The sequence below is a fragment of the Panthera uncia genome, assembly GCF_023721935.1.
Source record: "Panthera uncia isolate 11264 chromosome C1 unlocalized genomic scaffold, Puncia_PCG_1.0 HiC_scaffold_3, whole genome shotgun sequence".
In the NCBI taxonomy this organism is placed as follows: domain Eukaryota; kingdom Metazoa; phylum Chordata; class Mammalia; order Carnivora; family Felidae; genus Panthera; species Panthera uncia.
This window is the reverse complement of record NW_026057584.1, coordinates 86546352-86572694: the sequence shown is the minus strand read 5'-3', so window position 1 is coordinate 86572694 and position 26343 is coordinate 86546352. Positions and strand designations below refer to the sequence as shown.

At 34.7% G+C, this 26343-nt stretch overlaps 1 long non-coding RNA gene and 1 other non-coding gene across 2 annotated transcripts in view; both read left to right on the top strand.

Annotated features, from left to right (window-relative positions):
* LOC125911645 (uncharacterized) overlaps nt 1-26343 on the top strand; it is a 100583-nt gene that overhangs the window by 61513 nt on the left and 12727 nt on the right. The window lies entirely within an intron of this gene.
* On the top strand, nt 16058-16160 carry LOC125911972 (U6 spliceosomal RNA). The gene has a single exon (XR_007454550.1). It is a non-coding gene; the product is annotated as a U6 spliceosomal RNA (small nuclear RNA).

Sequence of the window (26343 nt, the reverse complement as noted above, 5' to 3'; positions counted from 1 at the left end):
AAGAAAGAAAGAAAGAAAGAAAGAAAGAAAGAAAGAAAGAAAGAAAGAAAAGAAAGAAGAAAGAAAGAAGTACATAGCTTTCAGCCTTGGTATCTGAGAGGATTTTTACCAGACCAGGTTAGGAAAGTTTTACGTATAAGGATCAATGCAAGCTGCTTGGAATGAAGCTGTGCAATTGCCAGCTGGAAATTCAAGCTTAGATCTTTTGCTTTCAAGATATGGAATAGAAAAGGACTTGCAAACTCAGATGCTTACAGGAACTACAGAGTAACAGACTATGTTCAAAACAATAAAGATGTGGGGAATAGAGCACACTGGAAAAATGTGCCTTTCCAAAAGTAATAGCTGCCACTCAATTATGAGACATCAGTGCCCTTGCAATTGTAGACCCTGCTTTTCTAGCAGAGCTAGAAATTTAAATGGTTTCTCTTTTTAAATTGTTGATAAGGAAACTAAATAAAATTAAGTAATAAAACTTTTAAAGCATTAATTGAAAGATAATCAAAATTGTAGGGGAAGGATAGAGATTTTCACAACGATAATTTTAAAGAGAGAAGTCTAAGAAAATATCCTCAAATAATTGTTATACTTTAAAGTCAAGTAAAAGAAACTGTGATCTCTTTATATGGCGAGATTTCCAGAAATGAGGAAAATATGAGAACATTACTCAAAGAGAAGGGAATACAAAAGGAACAAAAATAGCCAAAGTGTCCACCAATGGGAGGAAATTAAAGATTATACAATCAAAGACATGGTAGCAGACTAATATGATAATATTAAAGAGGAAGGCTATAAATTATCTTGCATTTTTCTTTACATATATTTCTTTCATTTTATGTTTTCAAAAATCTACATTGTTGCTAAATGTGCTAACTGGATTGAATATTGTGCATAATAAATATAATTTTTCATCTCAATGCCTAGAGATTTTAATTGCAATAATGATGTTACCATCCATTACAAAAAGACAACATGGATATAAAGACTTAGAAAATTAATTTGATTTAATGTTTAGAAGATATTTTAAAGTACTCCCTCAACAATGCTCTATTCCTTGACTTTGGGAATGTATTAGAAGAGCAAGTAGTTGTATCTTGCTGGACACTTCGCAGTCTCCTCTAGTAAGAAATCACGAGTTTCTATTGTCGATAAGCTCTGTGTTTTCTATGAAAAGAAACAGTTCCCCAAACAGATGGTTGACTGCAAGATTTTGCCACATTTCTCAAATATTCTTTGTAAACTCCCAGCAGTCAGATTTAATTCTGTCTATGAGAAAGGAGCAATGAGTGGATGATGAAACTAAGCATCATTAACTATAATTTTAAAAAAATCAAATGCAACAATGTCTTGAATAGCAATTATAAAAGCTGTCTTCTGAAAAGATTTTTCAGATGTGCAAAGGATTGTCAAGAAAGTGTTAGAACATGAGAATAAAGAATATTAAGGTGGGTGACAAAAATTGAAATGCAGGGGTGTGTGTGTGTGTGTGTGTGTGTGTGGTATAATTTGTATGTGGAACATAATAGTCACTCAATAAGTACATGCTGTGCATAAATTTTCTACTCTTGCTGATCACAGATTTATCCTGAATTTCTTCTGGCAGCCATCGATAGAGCTTGAGAGGCCTGATTGCCAGCTTTTTCTCTCTTCCCATTCTTCTCCACTATTCTGGTAGACCCTAGAATCTTACTGTTTACCATCCCTTGTCTGTTATTAATTCTTTCCTTATAGGTGTATTGTTTTTGTTTTTTTGTTTTTTTGTTTTTTTGCCTCCTCAACCTATAACCAAACTCAAATTTACTTAATGATTTAATAAGCTTTTTTTTTTTCTAGTTACCTACTGCTATTTATTAAACAGTACCACTTCAAAATTAGTGGCCTAAACAACAACCATTTTATTCTGCTCTTGGACTTCACTAGTCAAGAATTTACACAGGGCATAGCAGGCATCAATTGATGCTCAAGTATGTCACGGGTCTCAAAAAGGAAATCCTGATACCTGAGGGTAGCTTGAAACTCTAGAGGCTGGAATTATTTGGGAAGATTTTTTCTCCCATGACTGATGCCTGTCATAACTCAAAGCCTGGGCTTAGATGAAATTTTCTTTTCTTTCTTTCTTTCTTTTTTTTTTGTAATGATTTTATTACTTATTTTTGAGAGAGAGATAGAGACAGAGTGTGAGCAGGAAAGGGACAGTGAGAGAGGGAGACACAGAATCTGAGTTGCCAGCACAGAGCCCGATGTAGGGCCTGAACCAATGAGCCATGAGATGATAACCTGAGCCAAAGCTGGATGCTTAACCAACTGAGCCACCTAGGCACCCCAACTGAAATTTTCAAATGGAACAGCTATACTTGTCATCTTCTCTTGAACTTGGGATTCTTATAACATAGCCACTGGGATCTGAGAGTGAGTGTCTAGAAAATGATAGTCCAAGAGACTCAGGCAGGGGCTGCATGATTTTCAACGACTTAGCCTTATGAGGCCCAGCTATCACTTTCAACATCTTCTATTGGTTGTAGCAGTCACCAACCACCCAGATTCAAGGTTGGTGACATAGATTGCAGCTCCTAATGGGGAAGATGGTTAAAAAATTATAATCATTTTTAATTGATCACTTAAAATAGATAACCATATTTTAAACACAAACTATTAAACACATTCCTATTTGGCTACTTGATATATAGGGCATAATGGTTGTAATTGCCAGTGAGCATTTGGGGGAGCAGGTAGTGAGTTAGATATTTGGCTTTAATGAGAGAAAGCTTGATCTGAATGCCATAGCAGCAAAAAGAATGACCAGCCAAATTTTAGTTGAAATGACCAATTACAAGTCCTCATTGTACAACTCATCAGTTGTGTAGCCCACTAAGGAGGGACCATAAGGAAAAATTACATGCCAGCTTTGGGTAAGAATAACAATTCTTTATTTTCTGAGATCAACTCCTAGCTGTCTTTTAGGACTAAATTTCAGGAACATTTCTCTAGTTATGGTTCTCTGGCAGAGGAAAGAGATAGAATATAAGTGTTTTAAAGTACATTCAGATAGGAAAATATCTTCTATTCATATGTATATATGCATATCAGTTGATGAAAAGAAATGAAAAGGTGAGGAAAAGTGAAGTTGAAGTTAGAAATGATGTTCAAAATTATAGTCTGAGGCAGGCTTCACCAGAAGTACATTTTTCTCCATTAAGCTCTTACAACACATATGCAACAATTTAGTGCCTATTTTATTCTGTTTAATATTTCTTTTAATTATATAAATAGATGCCTTCTCTGCTAGATGGTAAGGCCCTGCACGTTTTAGTAACCTTTGAAAGAAATGAATATTTTTTTTTTATGTTAACTCCCTTGGAATATAACAAATTGTTTTCCACATGGATGATGCACGATAATTCTTCTTGAATTTAATTGGATTCTGTTTGAATGTTTGAAAATGCAGTGCACAAATATGATGGTTAAGTAATCAAAATGAACATGGCAAAATCTCCAACATTTCTTGTGAGAGCTGACATGTGGATATTTCAAATTGGTCCAGGTAGTCAAGGACCTGTCTTTGTATGTGCATAAGACAAATTCTAGGAAGGTTCACATTAATAAGTAAATAATGAAAAGAAGGTTGTGGCAACTTTATATTACACTTTTCTAAATTTCCAGAATTTTTCCAATGAAAATGTGTAGTTGCAGTGGAGACTTATTATAAGATGAGTAGAGTGCACACAGAAGTGGTAGGTTTGGTTGGGGCATAGTTGGGATAAAGGTAAATGGGAAAGATGCTAGAGGGGGGGTATAAGAGGTGTGGGAGCACACTACACAGGGAAATTGATGGGTTTTATGGACAGTGCCATTTTTTTTAAGTTTATTTAGTTTTGAGAGACAGAACAAGTAGGGGAGAGGCAGAGAGAGAGAGAGAGAGAGAATCCCAAGCAGGCTCTGCACTGTAATCACAGACCCCGGTGCAGGGCTCGAACTTAATGAACCATGTGATCATGACCTGAACCAAAACCAAGAGTCAGATGCTAAGCTAACTGAGTCACCCGGGCACCCCTGGACAGTGTCCTTTTATTTTAAACCTTAGCATTATGCCAATCCTGCCTTCATAAAATGAACTTTGTGATTCAGGGAACATTCCTATGCCTTATACTCTTCAAGTTAGAAGAAATTTAAGCATGTAAAATATTTAATTTTTTCCATGAACAGGTATTGTGATAGAAACTAGGGATACAAATTATAAGAAGTAATAAAAAATCAAAACCAATGTCATTTCAGCCTTTAATTTAAACAATGTTGAGATTTAAAATATACTCTTATATGTATGTGAAGTAATACTGTGATTAAGCAACAATTAAACAAATTACTTATAAGCAAACAGCTTCCTCATCAAAAAGTACTTTAGGACCCTCATTTCTGTGTGCCTATCAATACAAAACTATTATGCCATAATCTCTGCCCAATTCTAATGAGTTCCACATCTTGCAAGATACACCTAAGGTCAACCAGCCACCCTGGGACCTAAAATATAATAAATATCCTCCCATGACCGTCTGTTCTAAAATAGTATAAGACTCAGTCAAAGTGGTGTTCACCTTTACTACATTAAGTCTCATAAATATAAACAGCTTTATGGAAACAATTGATTTGTCTGGCAGTGGTTCGGGGGAGTCATTGCACATTGTTTCTGCCTTTAAGGAACTTAGAAGTTAAGATCATATGGTATCTTAACATTTATCTACAAAGCAGTTTATCAGACTTAAAATGAAGGAAAATTTTATCCAATATTGTCCTGATATGATTCTCATGGGTTCCATATCCACTCATTCATTCAACTACTTGAAATAGATGACTATGTAAAATAAGAACACATAATATGCATGGGCCTGTATCTAAGACATATATATTCTATTTTCTTTTTTTTAATGTTTATTTATTTTTTTAAAGAGAGAGAGGGAGGGTGGAGGAGGGGCAGAGAGTGAGGGAGACAGAAAATCTCAAGCAGGCTCTACGCTGTCAGCTCAGAGGCTGACACAGGGCTCAAACTCATGAACTGTGAAATCATGACCTGAGCTGAAATCAAGAGTTGGACACTTAATCAACTGAGCCACCTACATGCCCCTTGGATGCCATACTTTTTCCAGCTCCTCTGGTGATTATTAAGATTCCTGGGCATTTCAGACTCAACTATTTGGAAGCCAAAGTAATCAACCTTGCTGATATTTCCACCAAAAATGTTTTCAAGGAAGCCAATAGTCAAACCTCTGTCATGGTTTAAAGGCATGTTTTCCAAAATGATAATTTGGAAAAATTGACTGAGATACCCAAAAATTGTCCCAGAGAGGGAAAAATTTAATTGGAAATTTAACAATTGTTGGCTTAATAAAAGAGTACTCTGGTTTGGACCAAATAACAATCAGGCCCTACCAGAAATTCTAAAATTCCCAGTACTTACTATTATACATGCACTGAACCATTGATCTACTGACAAACTGATAGAACTCATAAACCAGTATTTGTGGGGAAAAGTTAATAAGGCCACAAAAAGTGGCTACCTCACTTGTCCCACCTATCCAAAGTATAATCCAGGGAAACCTTTTCACACAAATGGATTTCATACAACTTCCCCTCTCAATATATTTCATAATATGTTGAATAAATATGTTTTAGTCATGGTTTGTATGTGTTCTCACTGGACAAAACCTTTCTCTTGTAGACAGGCCAATGCTTTTTCTGTTGGAAAAGATTATACTTTGCTTGGGAACCCCTCTCAAACTTTATAGTGGTTAGGGAACCTATTTTACCATTCAGGTGCTTTAACAAGTCTGTGCTATTTGTCAGTTTTACAACCTTTTCATTGTGTATACCATTCTCAAACCTTAGAGTTAGTTGAACACACTAAAGACACTATTAGGATTCAATTGGCAAAACTTGTTAAAGCCTCTTCAAACACCTTGGCTGAAAGCATTACCATTGGTTCTTCTAAATCTCAGATCTGCCCCTTGGAACAGGATGCCCAATACACTTGTCTCCTACCTCCTTTGACCCACTGTTGATAAAGGAGATATACTTCAATTGTAAAGGCCTAATTGCTCATATTAAAAATAACCATGCTTTAGGGCACTTACTGGCTCAGCATGCAACTCTTTTTTTATTCTTTTTTTAATTAATTAACTTATTTATTTATTAATTTACATCCAAGTTAGTTAGCATATAGAGCAATAATGATTTCAGGAATAGATTCTGGTGATTCTTCCCCTATGTGTAATATCCCTATCCCCTATGTGATTCATCCCAACAAGTGTCTTCCTTAATGCCCCTTACTCATTTAGTCCATTTCCCCACCCATAACCCCTCCAGCAACTCTCAGTTTGTTCTCTGTATTTGAGTCTCTTATGTTTTGTCCCACTCCTTGTTCTTATATTATTTTTTCTTCCCTTCCTTTATGTTCATCTGTTTTGTATTTAAATTTCTCATACGAAATTGTGGTTTATATACACAATGGAATACTACATGGCAATGAGAAAGAATGAAATATGGCCTTTTGTAGCAACGTGGATGGAACGGGAGAGTGTGATGCTAAGTGAAATAAGCCATACAGAGAAAGACAGATACCATATGGTTTCACTCTTATGTGGATCCTGAGAAACTTAACAGAAACCCATGGGGGAGGGGAAGGAAAAAAAAAAAAAAAAAAGAGGTTATAGTGGGAGAGAGCCAAAGCATAAGAGACTGTTAAAAACTGAGAACAAACTGAGGTTTGATGGGGGGTGGGAGGGAGGGGAGGGTGGGTGATGGGTATTGAGGAGGGCACCTTTTGGGATGAGCACTGGGTGTTGTATGGAAACCAATTTGACAATAAATTTCATATATTAAAAAAAATAAAAAATAAATAAAAAAAAATAAATTCCTCATACGAGTGAAGTCATATGATATGTATCTTTCTCTGACTAATTTCACTTAGCGTAATACCCTCTAGTTCCATCCACATTGGAAATGGCAAGATTTCATTATTTTTTATTGCCGAGTAATACTCCATTGTGTGTATGTATGTATATACATACATACATACACACACATACACACACCACATCTTTATCCATTCATCCGTCGATGGATTTGGGGCACTTTTCATACTTCGGCTATTGTCGATAGCACTGCTATAAACATTGGGGTGCATGTTCCCCTTTGAAACAGCACACCTGTATCCCTTGGATAAATACCTAGTAGTGCAGTTGCTAGGTCATTAGGGTAGTTTTATTTTTAATTTTTTCAGGAACCATCTAGAGTGGTTACACCAGTTTGCATTCTCACCAGCAGTGCAATAGAGATCCTCTTTCTCTGCATCCTCTCCAATATCTGTTGTTGCCTGAGTTGTTAATGTTAGCCTTTCTGACAGGTGTAAGTTGGTATCTCATTGTGGTTTTAATTTGTATTTCCCTGAGGATGAGTGATGTTGAGCATTTTGTCATGTGTTCAGTCCTTTGCAGCTGTTTCCACTCTTCTTGTTTCTCTCCAGCTGCTTTAGTTGCAGAGTGCTTTTCCTGTACTCTCCTCTGTACTCTCCCATCCTCTCTCCACAAGTAAAAGCAGCTCCCTACCCTCCACGGCTTCTCTTTCCCCAGGTCACTTCTCTGTGCCATGTACCTGCTGAATTCTGTGGTTCAAGTTGTGCATATTGTTGTGTTAATTCTCAAATCAGTTTTATAGGCGTGCAAAATGGTCTGGTGTTGATCTAACTGCATTTCAAGGATGAGAGAGGCAAAAAACTTCATGCTACTCCTACCATCTTGGTCCCTCCTTCTATATATGATATTTTTTGTACTCAAAGAGATTATAGCCTAGTAGAAAAGTGCACAATATAAGAAAAAAAATGACACTAATACTTATACTTCAGTATGCACTGGTAGCAAAGGAACTATAGAACATCCCTACGTGTGCCTAGACAAGTCATGAAAAATGTCACAGAAAGGCTTGTGAGCCAATAATTAGTGAAAAGGAAAAAAATAATACAGGTGATCTTTGCATAATGCAGGGATTAGGGGCACCAACACCCTCAAAACAAATGAAAATTCATGTATAAATTTTTTTAATGTTTATTTTTGAGAGAAAGAACACAAGCAGGGGAGCGGCAGAGAGAGAGGGAGACAGAAGATCCAAAGCAGGCTCTGCGCTGACCACAGTGAGCCTGATGCGGGGCTTGAACTCACAAACCATGAGATCATGACCTGAGCTGAAGTCAGTTACTCACCCAACTGAGTCACCCAGGGACCACATCATGTATAACTTTTGACTCCTCCAAAACTTTACTACTAATAACCTCCTGTTGACTGGAAGCCTTACAGATAACATAAAGAGTTAATTAACACATATTTTGTATCTAATATGTATTATACACTGTATTCTCACAATAAAGTAAATTTGAGAAAAGTAGATGTTATTAAGAAAATCATAAGAAAGAAAAAATACATTTATGGATCTGTACTCTGTTTATTGAAAAAAATCTGTGTATAAATGGACAGTTGGAGTTCAGACTTGTGTTGTTCAAGGACCAAATGTATATGCAAGAAATGTAAGTAGCATGCCATGTTTGCAAATTGCAATAGTCTAGTATTGTTGGACCATATTGTATAAAATACATGCAAGCAATAGATTCTTCAGAGCCACTCATGCCATGTTAGGAAGTTACTATAGTACCCTTTAAGTAATAGCAATCACTGAAGAATATTGAGCATGGGACAAAGTTGTTCCTCACTTCATGTTAGCCCTATTTCTCCAGCAGCACTCTAAAAAATGATTTATTAAAGCATGAGAATACAGGTAGAGTGACTAGCTAGAAAGCTGTTGCAGCAGTTTAGAAGAACACGAAGATCTTTATAGAAAGGGAAGGATTATAACAAGAGAAATGGAGGTAGTTGAATTAAGACCGTTTAAAAATTGATTAATCTTTAAGATAAAAATGGTCAAATTGAAGGAGCAATTATCACATCACTATCAATAGGTGGTTGGTTGATGATTATTGGGCTATTTAGTCACAGTAATGATGATAGGCAATTATTTTCATAATATATTAGTCTTAAAACATTTTTAAACTTATTATGGACATATCAATCTTATTTGATAAGTCAATAATATTGATCTACTCAACCACATGCAGTTTTCTTTATTTAACTGACAATATAGAAATGGATGGCCATGCAGAGAGTAGTTAATGATGAAGAGAAATGGTGGCTATAAAAGTACTTAAAATAATCCATAGGTAGTTTTTATATCCATGAATGTCAGCCACTGTCCAGTGTCAATCAGCTCTTGAACTTAAACCTATTGAAAAGATAATAAATAAAATAGTCTAACCCATGATGTCTACTATATTAAGTTTAATTATCTATTTTGTCATGCTGGTGTGTGAGGGCACATTGAGAGTGAGAAAATCATTTTTGCTCCTGCATTGTTAGAAATCTGCACCTGAATATGGTTGGACCAAGGGCAGTGTTAAAAAACAGAAAGGCTATGGACTTAGATGTGGAAAGGGGGAAATTTTTAGTATAGTAAAGTGAAAATGAAACATTGCATGTTTACTTTAATGTTAAAGAATTAGGGGCACCTGGGTGGCTCAGTCAGTTAAGCGTCTGACTTCGGCTCAGGTCATGATCTCATGGTTCATGAGTTCAAGCCCTGCGTCAGGCTCTGTGCTGATGGCTCAGAGCCTGGAGCCTGTTTCAGATTCTGTGTCTCCCTCTCTCTCTGACCCTCCCCTGTTCATGGTCTGTCTCTCTCTGTCTCAAAAATAAATAAACGTTAAAAATTTTTTTTTTAATGTTAAAGAATTGTGACAGGTAGGAAGTCTTTAAGTTGTTTTAAGTAATTTTTCCAGTAGCAATGTTGAATTAAAGAACCTTTATGTATACACAAGTACTCACTGGTCCTGGGTACCTCAACCATTTTTCCTTATGAGCGCAAGTGAAAGAACCTTTAATTCTTAAGGTAAGAGCCTGAAAAAGATTGGTTATTATGGGACATTGAGGTGTAATTTCATCAGACTGCTTCTGGCAGGTGCAACTTGAGCTGTTGCTGCATACATAAACTAACTCTGTTGGTAGAAGGAGTTCTAGCTCTTTGATGGATTGATGGAAAACATGAAACTATTAAAAACATTTACTTAAAGCAACATTTTTTCTTTACTTCAGTATTAGGTATGACCAGGAAGTCACACCATGCCTAGAAATGGGAAGATGTGTCTGTTTTCTTAATGGTACAAGAATTTTATGCTTATTGTTTTAAATTTTAGATTTTTTCATTAATTAGGCATGGCAAAGCCAACAGATCAGGAGACAAGTGACACTGAAAAGATAGCTTTTTATTCACAGTTTCTAAGAGGAGGAGGCATACACATGTGCAGGTATCACATGGTGAAGCACCAGGATCAGTAAGGAGGTAGAAGGAGCAGGAGGAAAGCATGGACAAGAACCTTTACTGTGGTTTCCATGTGAAGGAATGGACGACACGGGAAAGCAAGTTTATTATGGGCTAGTTAAGTAACTTCAGTGGGCTCTGGAGTATAGCAGCTCTCTCTGATTGTCTGGTACCTGGCTCTGAGTGATTAGGGGCAGGTGAATAGTAGCCTGGAAGCTAAGAGTCCTGGAGAGTGATAAAAGAGCTGGATTGGTCAGTTTACATATGAAAGACACCCTTGTAAGGGCACCTGGGTGGCTCAGTTGGTTAAACATCTGACTTAGCTCAGGTCAGGATCCCAAGGTTCATGAGTTTGAGCCCCACTTTGGGCTCTCCACTGTCAGCACAGGGCTTGCTTCAGATCTTGTCTCTCCCTCTCTGCTCACACGTGCTCACGCTCGCTCTCTCTCTTAAAAATAAACATTTAAAAAGAAAGAAGGAAAGGAAAGAAAGAAAGAAAGAAAGAAAGAAAGAAAGAAAGAAAGAAAGACACTCTTACAGGTGAATCCTTTACTATCTCTAGGAATTGGCTAGCCCTGAGGGGCAGTCTGTCCTGGACAGCAAGGCCCCAGATGTCAAAGCTTCAGAAATACAAAAAACAAAGAGGCATGATTAATACACTTGTTTGACAATGTCAAAATCTTTATGTTTAATCACTGCTATATGAAAAAAAAAAAATTAAATCTGTTCTTACAACAGGCCCTACTGGTTAATCTCACTAACAACTGGAGACTTCCGAGTTGGTGCTACTCTTGTTGTTAAAGCTGAAAATGACTAGCCACTGGAAAATTTTTAATTGCCTTTTGCTTGTGTTTTCCAAACACTTTAAAATGCATCATGAATTCAAAAACACTATATTTAAAGTAAAGGAGTATTTTCTTGTTTATCTAGTGAGGTAAGAACATAAGCAGGTGTTAAAAATCACCTGAGGAAAAAAAAATTATAAGGGATTTCAGTTTGCTCCCTTTGGCTTCAAGCAGAGTAACACATAACCTTTTTACAGTAGAAGGGAGTCCCTTTCACTCTGTAATATATACATGTCCATGTATATACATGTATATATAGAAGACTATGTGAAGTTGTGTTTCTTCACTTTTATTGTATGTCAGAAAATACAGTAGGGTAATCTACTGATTGAAGACTTCAGGATAAATTAGGCCCACTATAGATTGAATGTTTGTGTCCTCTCAAAATTTCTATGTTGTGACCTAATCTTCAAAGTGATGGTACCCCAAAGTGACACTTCTGAAAGGTGATTAGGTCATGAGGGAAGAGTCATCATAAGGATGAATGGGATTAGTGCCTTTATAAAAGAGACTGCAGCAAGATCCTTCATCCTTTCTGCCACATGAGGTTATCACTAAAAGAGGGACAGATAGAAAGAAGCCTTCACCAGACACTGAATCTGCCAGTGACTTGATCTTGGACTTTGCGGCCTACAGAACTGTGAGAAACAGTGTGTACTGTTGATAAGTGATTTGATGCATTGTATTTTGTTATAGTAGCCCAAACAGATGAAGACAAGGTCCTATATTAAGATTGGAATTTATAGGATTGTTGCATGTAGTTTGAAAATGCCTTTTGGTTTTACTACAATTATCTTTAAGATATTTAAAAATGAATTTTATTTTTATATATGTAATATTTTTTTTCTATTCCTGCCAAGAATGCAGAAGTACCTTCTTTTAACATTTATTAATAGTTTTGTTGAGATATGATTGACATGCACACACAAAAAAACTACACATATTTAATGTATACAATTTGATGTGTCTGGACATATGAATACACCCATGATACCGTAAGGACAATCAAAGTAATAAACATATCCATCCTTTCCACCATTTCTTTATGTCACTTTACTATTTAATTTTTCTAGTAAGAAAACTTAACATGAAATCTTTTAACAAATTTTGAAATTCACTATACTGTATTGTTAACTATAGGCTCTATGTTGTATTATAGACTGCTATAACTCTTGTTTGAACTATATTTTAAGTCAAGAATGTCTTTTGTCTTTAGATGAATCCAAATATCTGTAAGCATTCAGTCACTCAACAAGTGAATGTTGAAATCCAAATTTTATATATATATATATGTATGTGTGTGTGTGTGTGTGTGTGTATATATATATATATATATATATATATAGGTTTAGCTATTGTAGGCGTAGAATGATCAATGCTCTTGCAAGATCTACAAGCATCCCTATAAAATTAGGAGATCCCTTTTAAATGCATATTTCAACTCGGTTATTCCTGAGATAAGAATAGTGAGATATAGTCGTAGGGTTTTCAGATCACGAACATAATCTTAACAGTGCACATTACAGCCTAATCCTGGAGTCAATTAATAAATTGGTTGAAATAGCAGTTTGATTAAAATCTCAGATGTGCTAATTCGCTTTCCTAGTGCCCTTTAATTAAGGCTTTAATAGAGTCTGCAATTACCTGCAAATTTTTTCTTTGTCTTAAATATTTGTGCTTTATCCTTAACTTTCAAAGCTCCTTCAACTCGCCAAAGCACAAGAACAACTCCTCTTAGAAATTAAGTTAAAACAGAGAATAGAGCCTTCTTTTCCTTCAAACAGATAGTTCTGTAGAACTTTAAATGCTTATTGAAATTTAAGTTGTAAATGCATACTTAACTTATGTGTGAGTTTTTGTTGTTTTTGTTTTTCGTTTTTGGGTTTTGTTTTTTTTGTTGTTGCTGTTTTTGTTTGTAGTAAAAAAATTACTTTTGGTGAATGTGATAGCATTCTGTGACATTTTCTACTTAAACGATTTCATACTTAATTTAATATAGAATACTTAACATTCAAATTTATGTTTTTTGGTGTTGAAATTTTAGCCATGGGAAATATATACAACTTTACCTCATCTTGTTTTTAACTACCAATTTGTGAGCTTTTACTCTGTATCAGGCATTGTTCAAACTGCTTCACATAAATTGTCATTTATTACTCCAATAATTGAATTCAATAGATACTGTTGAATTGAATTCAGTATGCTGCTGTTATCCACATTTTAAAGATAATAGAATTAAGAATAACAGATTTGAGGTAAGTGGTTCACAGTTACAGGCATGTAAATAGCAGGATTACAACTGAAAGGCAGGTCTGTTTGACTCAAGAACCTGTGTTGTTACCTATGCAAGGTTTATCTCAATTGTTTGAGTTTGTTGGATTGTTATTAACTAGCACTTGAGGGCTCATGCTTAAATTTCTGTTGTGTGATACAGCAAATGTTTCTATCAAACTTCCAAATACAGAGACTAATATACTGATCACTTCTTTTTAAAGGGAAATACAATGTATTGATATTGTTTTGTGGTGAATCATGACTTTACTCTGAAGAAGTTATTATCCCCCAAACCTTTCTTAAGAAACAAATGAGCAAGTAAACAGATCTCAGTCTGAAGCTTTTTTTTTTTTTTTTAAATAAGTAGATATTCACACATGAAAAACACTGTAGCAAAAAGCCCACCCTGGATTGAACTGTCATCCAGGACAACTCCCCTCCCACTACCCTCAAAACTGTTTTTTCAGAGGATAACTGAGTCTGTCGCTAGAAAACATGTCTAAGGCTGAATCAGGAGACCTAAGAATGCTATAAAAATATGCTGTAACCACATACTAGAAAGCACCAAAGCAATGCAATGAAAAAAAAGGTAGTTCCCAGCTTAGTTTAGAAATATGCAAACTAGGGGCGCCTGGGTGGCTCAGTCGGTTGGGCGTCCGACTTCGGCTCAGGTCACGATCTCGCGGTCCGTGAGTTCGAGCCCCGTGTGGGTCCGTGAGTTCAAGCCCCGCGTCAGGCTCTGGGCTGATGGCTCAGAGCCTGGAGCATGCTTCCGATTCTGTGTCTCCCTCTCTCTCTGCCCCTCCCCCGTTCATGCTCTGTCTCTCTCTGTCTCAAAAATAAATAAACGTTAAAAAAAAAAATATATGCAAACTAATAAAGATGCCAAGTTTGGGGAGTTACCACTTAAAGAGACATTCTAGCACATTCACTAATTCAGAATAGAAAAAGTTCATCTCAAAAAATATATAGATGCTAGAATTATAATTGATAATTATAATAGATAATTGAAAAAATTGAAGAAATATACTTTTATGTTTTGCAATCACTTATGTAATGTAGGAAATTAGGTTCAAGAAAATGCACTAATATTTCCTCTTACATCTCTACTCTTGAAATAAGCTCATGGCAATACTGGTACTGATATGCCCCGATTCAAGAGACCCCCCGAAAACAAACCACCAGAGTCCAGAGTCAAAGCCAAGCGGCAAGGGTCGTTTATTGCAGGTTCGAACCCGGTCCTCCGCGCACTCGTTGCCGGTGATGCTAAGAGGCCCCGAGCAAGGATCTTACAGCTTCTTTTATAGACAGGCACAAACAAGTTATGGATTTTTTTGAGGTTACAGAGCTGTTATTGGTTGACATTTAAATTTGAATGCTCAGCAGAACTTGATTGGTTCCCGCCTTTATTTCAAACCATTCAGCAGAACTTGATTGGTTCCCGCCTTTATGTCAGACTGCAACCAGGCACGCCCTGGCTGGTTTCCGAACGGCGGGGGGGGGGGGGGGGGTTTTTTTTTTGCAGTTGTAAGTACACCTGGTAATTTTTCTCTTAGTCTCTCAGTACAATCAGAGATTAAAAGAGTTGGAAAGCAATTACAATTACTTTGTATAGGAAAACATGTTTAAAACTCATGTGTATCACATTTTTCACAGATATTCAGAGTTTTTAAAATTGCAAAATTGTATATCACATAAAAATTGTAGGTCACCTCTAACCCCAACAGCATTTGTGGGGGTAAGAGGTATGTGGAAGGAATTTGGTTAAGTGTTGGCAATAACAAGAATATTTCAAAAAAGTACTTAAGAGAAGTGGCCTATCTTTCTAGGTATTCAACTCATACAATAATTTAAGCAATATGGAAATGGTGCAAAGATTGAAAAATAAAACACTGGAAGAAAAAATATTTCAGAAAATATCTAGTTTATATGAAAATGAAGATTTTAATAAAGGAAACATTTACACAATAAAGGAAAACATATGCCTTTTAACTTAAAAACTTAGACTATATTTAAATATCCAGGAAAATAAATAAAATGTTAATTCTTATTTGATCTATTAATATTCAAATAGTTGGTATTTTGGTTACTACATCTGTTAGAAACAAAATATTTATAGATGAAGCAATTAAGTTTAAAATATTTCTTTTGGATATATATGATAATATCTGACATTAACCAATGAAATATCTATTATTTAAATATTTCAAATGCTTTTCTAAAAAAAAGCAATGAGGTTTTTCAGAAAATCTTTGCTGTAATGGTGAAACTAACTTATAAATTATTAATAAAATGCTGGTGCCAGAGCCTCAGAAAAATACACATTACCTGATAAGTGTCTTAGCCCTGTCCTCTCTTCTACCACACATTTCTTCTGTTTCCCATTTTGATTGGGCAATTCATTGTGGTATAACATTTTTTGTCACTGTTATTTCAGAGTCTTTCAACAGCAAATAACATGTTCTCTCTTCTTGGAGTGCTTTCCATATAGATAATCCATCACCATATTTACATTAAATAATGAGAAAGTAGCGCTCACTTTGGCAGCACATATACTAAAATTGGAACGATATAGAGATGAGCATGGCCCTGTGCAAGGGTGACATGCAAATTCGTGAAGCTTCCACATTTTTTGTTTTACACTTGAAACTAATGTAACATTGTGGCAACTATTTTTCATTAAAAATATAATAATGGGAAAGTAATAAGATGACATCATATATTTGAAACCACATTTCCATGCTGAGGAGCTGTAGACTCTGTGATTAGAGAAGAATTTTTAGAACATGTTAATTCTGGAGGAATTTGTGGATTATCTCCATAGAATCTAAAAAAGAATCTATAAATGCCCATCAAACACAATGGCATTCATTAGAAGTACTGACTGTTTTGCACACAATAAGCAGGGTGTTAACTAATATATGTTGATATGGTTTTATAATTCTCAGCTTACTTGATATAAAAATAGGCATTTCTACATGTCCTGTTATAATTAGGATATCTTGAATCTCCATTAATAAAATTACATGTAGTAAAGTTATAAAATGAAGAAATGGGTAATTAGGTAGCACTGAATCTAGTAGTTAAGACTTAATTTCATTGATAGCAATTTTAAAGTAAGAACAGGCAATAAATTCAGAGACTCTTCTCTTCCTGATAAGTTTTATGGGCAGGCTCTAAATGCTAAAAATCAAAAATGATATTTTACTAGGAATTAGGGGCAGCACTATTTAAATACTAGTTGACTGAGCCAAGGAAACACATCTTAGGTAAGAACTCTTTCATGCTTTGTAAAATCAGATCTGTGAAAAGGAAGAAATAGCCTGAATTACGGATAATTACAAAACTTAGAATATTTGGTAGATTAAGAGTTACATAAACTGGGGCGCCTGGGTGGCTCAGTTGGTTAAGCATACAACTTCAGCTCAGGTCATGATCTCATGGCTTGTGGGTTCCAGCGTAGCATCAGGCTCTGTGCTGACAGCTCAGGGCCTAGAGCTTCCTTTGGATTCTGTCTCCCTCTCTGCTCCTCCCCTGCTTGCATTCTGTTTCTTTCTCAAAGATAAATAAATATTTAAAAAAAATAAAATTAAAAAAGAGTTACAGAAACTTTTAAGAAACTTTGGAAACACTTTAAGAAATAAGACGAAATGCTGAGCTGCGTGAAATGAGCATCTGGAATTGGCAGAAACAAAGGAACCCAGCCTTTGAGGAAAAAGGTGAAAGGAACAAAAAGATGTTATTACCTTGGCAAGGTGTACTGACTGATCTCTGAGGATAGAAACTGTATTTGTTTTGATTAATGTAATTAGGTGCCCCCACCCCTGTAATAAGAGCATTGAGCATATCACCTTTAGAAAAGTTGAATTCCTGATGTTGCTCATTCTTTTGTAAAATAGGGACATATCTGGTATCCAACATCTCATGTTTAGCTAGCAGTTATGGTAGAAGAATCTGGCTTCCACACAGGCACAATTAAGATGGAAGACTGTATTTTAATTATTCTTCAGTGTGAATACACTTTCCTTGCTTAGGAGAGACACAGTATAAAAGTTTTCATCTCACCCCTTAAATTCTCTTTTCTATTGAGAACAACGAGAGCAATTGAAATCACCATATTTATCCTGCCTTGACTCAGCCCTCACCATTCCTCATCTGGACTATTTTAAGAGCTGTCAAACATGATGCTTTGCCTTTAATTCTAGCGGATATGATCTGGCCACTACCCTTGCACTGTTTTGTTTTTCTGAAACAGGAATCTGACCATGTTACTCTCATGAATAAAATCATTCATTGCCTTTTTACTAGCATGAAGTAAAACTCATGAGCAAAGCCTGCCACAATCTGTTCATTTAGCTCTTTACTGCATTTATACACTCTTGTTCTCCTCTTCTCCACTTGCCTTGTGTTCCTGAGAACCCAAATTTCTTATCCATCGCTAGGAGTCATGCTATTTTCCACCACCTACAATGAGAAAGCAATTACTCCTCCAAATATCCCTATGATTTACATTATTCTTAACACTTGCCCCTCCCCTGGAGTCTAACTCAGAGTGAGTAGATCTTTCATTAAGATGTCTGTTGGAAATACCACCTTCTATTTTTTTGTAATGTAATTTCAGGGACCTTACCCTCTTTTACCTTTTTCTCTGTCTATGCCCTTTTCTTTTTTATAATAGCTAAAAAATTCTTATGATAATCAAGTTTTCACCCACATATTGTGTATCCCTCTACATATCATCTGATTGGTGCAAAGAGAAAAAATGGGATTGTCTCCTCCACTAGATTCTATGATGCTTGTTTTAATCCATCCTAAGATTGCAGTAGCTTTTTTTTTTTTTTTGGCAACCATAATTTCTCATTGGTTCATATATACATACGTATATGCAGTAAAATAAGACACAATTTTTTGATGAATAATAATTGTTTTGTAATATAAAGACTTTGATTAATCAAAGAAAGCATGCATTATCTCAAGTGTGCTCTGAGAGGCTAACCAAGTAAGTACTTCCTTTTTAAAATACTTTTGTTCAACCATTGATTTATTCATTAGGCATTTTGAGACATCTATTCTATGTGCATTGCAGAAGGATTTTTTTTTCCTAAGTGGTTTGACAGCTAAATCAGATAATTGAATAAAAACATAATTATCCAAGGGAAAGCTTTTATTTTGTTGTGTGTTATCTAAATCACTGTAAGCAAATAGGATTTTTTAGTATTCTGAATAAAATAGAGTTGTTTGTGTTTACTCTGATAGACTTCTTGTAAATTATTTCTCATGACTTTTGCATTATAAAGAGCACTAATGAAGAACTTGTTGCCAAGAAGCAAGGCAAAGGAGCATTTCAGGGATTGTAGATTATTGACAAAGAAACCCAGTAGCATTGCTAATAATATTAAAGATCACCTTACCATACAAGGAAGCAAAAAAATATTTTTTGAGAAGACATCCAATCTTCTGTTCAACTGTAAAAAAAAGAAATTCACAAACATGACTGCTTGAGTCTTGCTTTCTGGTTCCACTCTCCACCTTTCTCTCATTCTAATATCTATTAATCTGCTCTAGGGTCTATCTGTTCCATCTGTATTCATACACCACAGATGTAATGGTTCTTCAAGCAATCTCAACAGTATGACCATATATCTACAAGCAGGGAATATTACAGATTAAATGAAAAGACTTGGAGATAGGTTTGAGTTCTATGATTTATCAACTACAATTTTGGACATGTGGCTTGACCAGAAAAAATATACATTTCCTCATTGGTAAAATTGGGGAATAACAGAAAATCATCATGTTATTATGAAGTTTAAGTAAACTAAGTAAATATTATATAGTAGCTGATGTTTTAATTATTACTATTATTGTCATTCTCAGTATCCAGTGTAGAAAATGCATTTGTTCCATTGTGCTGTAATGGCTTGATAATGTCTATCCCAGCAATGAACTTTCCTTAACATATAATGTGCACATATATTGATTTGTTATCTACCTTGCTCCTATACTTTTAACGCTAGCATGCCTCTTCTTCTCAGACCTGCCATTCCTGCCATTTTCATCAACAACTTTTCTCAAGGAGTTGCCATGTTCTTACATGTCCGTGGTCATTTGGTTTAACAATAGGAATCTTACTTGAGTTTAAAATTCATTTAAAGCTACTCTGAAGTGTTTTGGATCTTTCAGCTTTTTGTTTGTTTTCGTCTGCATACATAAGTTTAGAAGAGTACTTTGCCTAATGTGGTTAGTAAGAATTTTATAAATTTTGTTAAAAAAGTGATTGAATATATCAAATATAGTTAAAAGAACTTGTTTCTATAAATTTTATGATTAGGCAATTGTGTGTGGCTTGTTACCTTTTATTTTATATATTATGCAAATTTTTGTAGCTTTCTTTAGGTACAAGAATTTAATTTTCTCCTTTATCACAGTAATGTATGAATCTCAAATTACATTCAAATAGGACACTTAGAATTTATTGGTATTATATAAACTATACAGTAAACAAGTAAAGAGTGAATTTTCTCCAAACTATAAAAATTTGAATCTTTATATTAGGCAAGAATGATATAAATCATATAGATAAGGGACTGAAGACACAGGGAAATATTGAGATAAAAGGGAATTTCTAAATCTTTGACTTCCAGTCTGTTTTACTCAAAAACTTTGCCTTTTGTGTATTTCATTCACAAAAATAAAAAAGGGACTTAATCCATGAGAAATATGAACAAAATTGGGGTTTGACAGTCAATTGATTATGATTGATTGGTGACTTCATCGTTAGCAATTTGATCATTGTTTTCCAGTTCCCACAGTCTGCTTGTCCAGCTCTCCAAGGAATGCTGCTAAAGTAGGCTGTCTCCCTTTTCTCTCCCATCTGCTGTTTTTATTTTTATACTTTAATTATGAAATTGTATTCAGAAGAATGGAAAATTTTGCAATATACTATAACTATAGTAAGTTTTTCTTAATCATATGAAACAGTGGTCAGTCGTGTGGTAGAAGTCATTGGGCAAGATCTCACATGGCCAGGGTTCTTATTCCTACTTTATCAAGAAAAGTAACTGAGTAACATTTAGTCAGGTATTTTATAACTCTTTTTTTCTGTGATTCCCTCACTTGAAAGGTATATATTGGTGCAGATTATGGATAAAGCAAAGTATTAATATTAAATCTTAAGAAATTGCTCTCATATAGGTCTATTGCTATAAAAACAGATTTAAAAAATCTGTCTAAGTTTGGTCAAAACTGGCATAATGGCAGACATATACACCAATGGGTCAGAATAAAGAGCCTAGAAATAAACCCACACATACATTGTCAACTGATTTTGACAAGGGATGCAGTGGGGTAAATACTGTGTCTTCAACAAATTGTGTTAGATGGCCACATGGAAAAGAATAAAATTGGACCTATATTTTACACTATAAAAAAAAGTAAGCTCAAAATGTATTAAAAACTTAAAGATAAGAACTGAAATTGTTAAACTCCTAGGAGAAAACCTAGGTGGAAATCTCCATGGTATGCATGTTGGTAATTATTTCTTGGATATGACACCAAAAGCACAGGAATCAAAAGTAAACATAAGTAAGTGGGACAATAGCAAACTAAAAAGGCTTCTGTATGGCAAAACAAACTTTTGAGTGAAAAAGTGACCTACAATATGGGAGAAATATTTGCAATCCATATATCTGAGAAGTTTTTAATATCCAAAATATGTAAGGAACTCCTAAACTCAATGCAAAAAGCCAAACCAAAACAAACAAACAAAAAATAGCTATGAAAAAAATGTGAAATGGACTTGAATAGACATCTCTCCAAAGAAGACATACAGACATATGAAAAGATTTTCCACATAATTAACCAACAGGGAAATGCAAATCAAAATCACAATGTGATGTCACCTTCCATCTGTTAGGGTAGCTATTATTTAAAAAAAAAAATTCTTGGTGAGAATGTGGAGAAATTGGAACCCTTGTACACTGTTGGTGGAAACGTAAAATGGTGCAGGTGCTATAGAAAACAATGTGGAGTTTCTTCAAAAGATTAAAAATAGAACTACTATATGATTCAGCAATCTCACTTTTAGGTATTTATGCAAAAGAGTTGAAATTAGGATCTCAAAAAAATATGTCCATCCTCATGTTCATTGCATCATTATTCACAATAGTAAAGATGTAAAGACAACCTAAATGTACATCAACAGTTGAATAAAGAAAATGTGATATGTACATATGATTGGGTATTACTGAGTCTTAAAAAAGAAGGAAATCCTGCCATACGTGACACCATGGATGAACCTTAAGAACATTATGCAAAGTGTAATAAGTCAGTCACAGAAGAACAAATACTATATAATTCTACTTATATGAGGTATTTAAAATAGTACAACTGAGAAACAGAGTAAAATGGTGATGACCAGGGCTAGGAGTACAAAAAAATGGGAAGATGCATTTAATGGGCATAAAATTTCAGTTATGCAAAATGAATAAATTCTAGAAATCTGCTATACAACACTGTGCCTATAATACTGTTTTGTTTACTAGTTAATAACACTGTATTAATACTTAATGTATTACTTATACATATACAATACTAATGTAATACTTAATGTAATACTTAAAATTTTGTTAAATAAATAAGCACTAGAGATGTAATATACAAAATGATGACTACAGTTACTACTGCTATATGCTATATAATATGTATATGTAGCATATATGATATATATGAAAGTTATTATGAGACTAAATCCTAAGAGTTCTTATTAGAAGGAGATTTTTTTTCTCTTTTTTTCCATTTCTTTTTATTGTATCTGCATAAGATGATGTATGTTAACTAAAATTATTGTGATCAATTCACAATATAGGTAAGTCAAACCTTTATGCTGTACACCTGAGACTTATACAGTAATATATATATCAATCGTATCTCAGTAAAACTGTGAAAAAAAGAAAATATGTTAAAAAGGTAAATCTCATTTGTTTTTATCACAATTAAAAAAGAAGGAGGAGAGGGGCATCTGGGTGGCTCAGTCAGCTGAGCGTCCGACTTCGGCTCAGATCATGGTCTCATGACTCGTGAGTTTGAGCCCCGCATCGGACTCTGTTGACAGCTCAGAGCCTGGACCCTACTTTGGATTCTAAGTCTCCCTCTCTCTCTCTGTCCTTACCCGCTTGTGCTCTTTCTCTGTCTCTTTCTCTCAAAAATAAATAAACATTAAAAAATGTTTTAAGTTAAAAAAATTAAAAATAAAAAGGAGAATAAACTTAAGGATATTAGGAAGTGCTCAGGTTTAGAGTAAAATTTCTGCCTCTACAAACAATTATATTGAGTAAGTCATATTAATTAGTTAATTATATTTTTAAAAAGCTATTTCATAGCTACCAATTTACCACTGTGTCTTTTCAAAGTAATTTTGAAGTCATAAAAGAAGTGAAAAACAAAGTGAAGCTTATCAGAATTACAAAACATTTTTGTCCTAATTAATACCCTTCCTAAATAAAATAGAACTGAAGATGATACATGGTTCACTCATATACCTGCCAATACATTCAAGAGATTGGAGCTTAAAATTTGCTGAAGAAATGAAGCAGTGACTGGGGACCAGATAGTGGAAGACTTTGGTTGCACTGGTGACAAATCGTAATTATCTTGAAGATAATCAAGAACCACTGTGAAGAGTTTTTAAAGTAGGGGGATAACATGATAAGATTACATTTTAGAAACATTGTTTTTCTTGAAAAACATGGAAAACGAATTGCAGGGACACTAAAATTGGAAAATTAGGTAGTAATAAGTTTTTACAAATCCTTGGCTTATAAATCTTGGTCTTCTAAATCCAGGCAAGGGTTGATGATGGTCTGAACTGAGAGAGTGGACATGGATATCTAGAGATATAGGAGAAAAGAGAAATTCTTAGGAAGTTTAATGGTAAAACATGGTGATTGGTTTATTATTCTCAGGTTCCATTTCACAATATTCCCCCTTCTCTCATCCTTCCTTGGAAACTTAATTGCTAATGTATATTTAAAATCACCTTGAAATTTATTATTATTGTTATTATTGTTATTATTATTATTCCAAAATAAAAATATAAGTTGCTTCCTATCCTGTTGCAAATTTGGGTTATCACTGACACAGAAATATTGCATTAGGGCGCTATTCCAGGAAGTGGATCTGGCACAAAGTAAAGACTTGATATTAAATGTTAGCATGCAGAAGTGAGGAAGTACTTCAGACTGACTGAAGAAAATTTGTGAGAAGTAGTTCTGGCAAAATTTAATCAAAGCGAAACCAAAAATGGAGTTTGATGGTTATACCATGATGATATTGGTTGGCATTTTTAAAAGCTATAAATGCTGGATTCATAGTTAGTATGTGACTGGGAACCAAGATTCTTGAAATATGAAAATGACATTTTTGGAAGAACATTCAGTATTTGCAAACACGGTTTGCCTAGTAATTGAGAGTTGACTATGTATTAAAAAGACTTACCCAGTTTTACCATGAATTTTAGTAGAAGATACAAGCTGTATGTAAGAAAGTGAAATTGAATTTATTTTCCAAAATGGAATTGTTTGAAATATCGCCTAGTGAATTAATCTCTGAAAAGCATTGTCATGTAATATTTACTTTTTTCCGGACCAGAAAATGTAAATGGTTATGTTTCCTGCCTTTGAGAATCTTTGTGCCTAAAATGGATGACAAAAACAATAAGCATAGAAAAGCAGACAAATGAATCTCCACTATATAGAAATTCTGAGAGACAATTCCTTGAAAGAAGATAAGTTGAAAGAAAATAAATTCAATAAGGAAGGGTTTATATTTTGTAAGTGACCCTATGCAGGAAATTAAATACATGTAAGCAGATATGAGACAAGAATTGGAAATGTTCTTTGGGTATTCCTTTCACCATTCCCAGTGTTTGTAATGATATTCATTGTAGAGCACTTTCATATCTATTATCCCTCTTTTTAAATCCTTCAAGTATATTAAAAGTTATTTACATATTATACATATTTACAATCCAGCTCCCATGAGCCAGTCCAACAAAGTTTCTACAGAAATTGAATATCAATTACTTAAACCTGGATAACTGTATGCCAAAAATTTGTTTCCCTTTACCTTTTATATTCTGTTCTGTTTTGTAAGTTAATTAATTTATTTATTTCTGGAACGTTTCTCTCTAGGCATTTTATTGCATGTATATGCTGCTCAGAGTATTTATTCTCAAATTGTAATTAGCATATTCTCATTTTCCTCCTTAAATATTTTTTATTTGTGAGTATAGTTTTTTTTTCTATTAAAGTAACTAGGTCTAAAGTCTATGTGCTATCACATTCAGAGTTAGAATTGCCTTATCCCCTCTCCCACCCACTCTCTGCAATTTTTCTCTCAAGCTCATGCATTTTTTTTAAACCCAAACTTTAGCAAGATTTTAAGACACCTGGTTTTAGTTTTGATTTCCCTCTTCCTCTTAGATTAGTTTTAAAGATCCACTTCATGACATCCTTCTTTCCTAATTGCCACTAATATACGAATTGTGTCCACTTCTTTCTTCCTTTAACTTCTACTCTGTCGTCTTTACAAAAACCTTTTTACAGTCTGCGCTTCCTTCCATGCTAAATTTTCCCTTCAGCAGCGTACTGCCTTCTGCAGTCTCAACATGAGTAGAGAGAATGAGATACTTACCATTTAGCCAATGTTATCTTCCATTTAAATGTTGAAATAGGAAAGGTAATCAACTGTAACAGAAGTCTATTGATAGTGCCTAACCTCATACCTTCAGTGTCAGGCCCACAACTCTGTACCAGCAGTGTCTAGCACACAATCTTGTCCCTTCAGTGTCAGGCCCACATTCTGTACCTTCGGTGTCAGGCACATAAGCTGCAGCTTGCTTGAATTTCTCCTGCTGTTCCAGAAGGGAGAGTCTGAAAGACTCTGCACGGGGTTGATACTCATCATCTATAACTAATATTCAAGACAATTAATTCTAGTGTGTGTGAACCACAGGCAATGCACCAATTTTAAAAAGCTCAGCATGCTTTTCTTTTCCAATGTACCTGGTAAATCTTTCCTGTCAACATGTAGGACAAGTATTTTTACTGCTCTGTCTTCAACTTTAATAAATCTTATGACTTTAGCGAATTTCTGTATCAAATTTGCATTTTCTTCTGTTGATTCTCATTCAAAATTCTTTGGCATGAGTTTTTTATATATTTTAAATATTTTCTCCTGTCTGTTTTCTTAATTAGACAACTTTAGCACAAAGGCCTATATCATGAACATAACTGGCTTATCATTTCTGTTTTCCATCTTTGCAGTATACTGCTTTCCAATGTGGAATGCATTTCTCTGAGAAGGAGCATTGGATCCATAGTCAGAGGAGAGGCTAAATGGGTGCTTAACCTCACTCCCCTTGTTGCTTTCATTTCTCTCCCTACCCACCCACTCATATGGGGATGCCTGTCACACTGGCAAACAGAGCATTTTAGCATCTGCGACATCATTCAGCAAAACTTTCTATTTTCTGAAGGAGAACATAATTATTTGCTTGCTCAAACATAATAAATAGGGACGCTTGAGTGGCTCAGTCAGTTAAGCATCTGACTCTTGATCTCAGCTCAGGTCTTGATCTGTGTTGTGAGTTCAAGCTTGCCTTGGGCTCCATGCTAAACGTGAAGCCTACTTAAAAAAAATAACAATAATAAATAGCCATTCACTGTTCTCCTTTAGAAAACAATTGCATTCTTCATCAGTCGATTGAACAGCTGTATTTTTGTCCTTGAAAGTTGACTACTTCTACTTTAAAAATCCT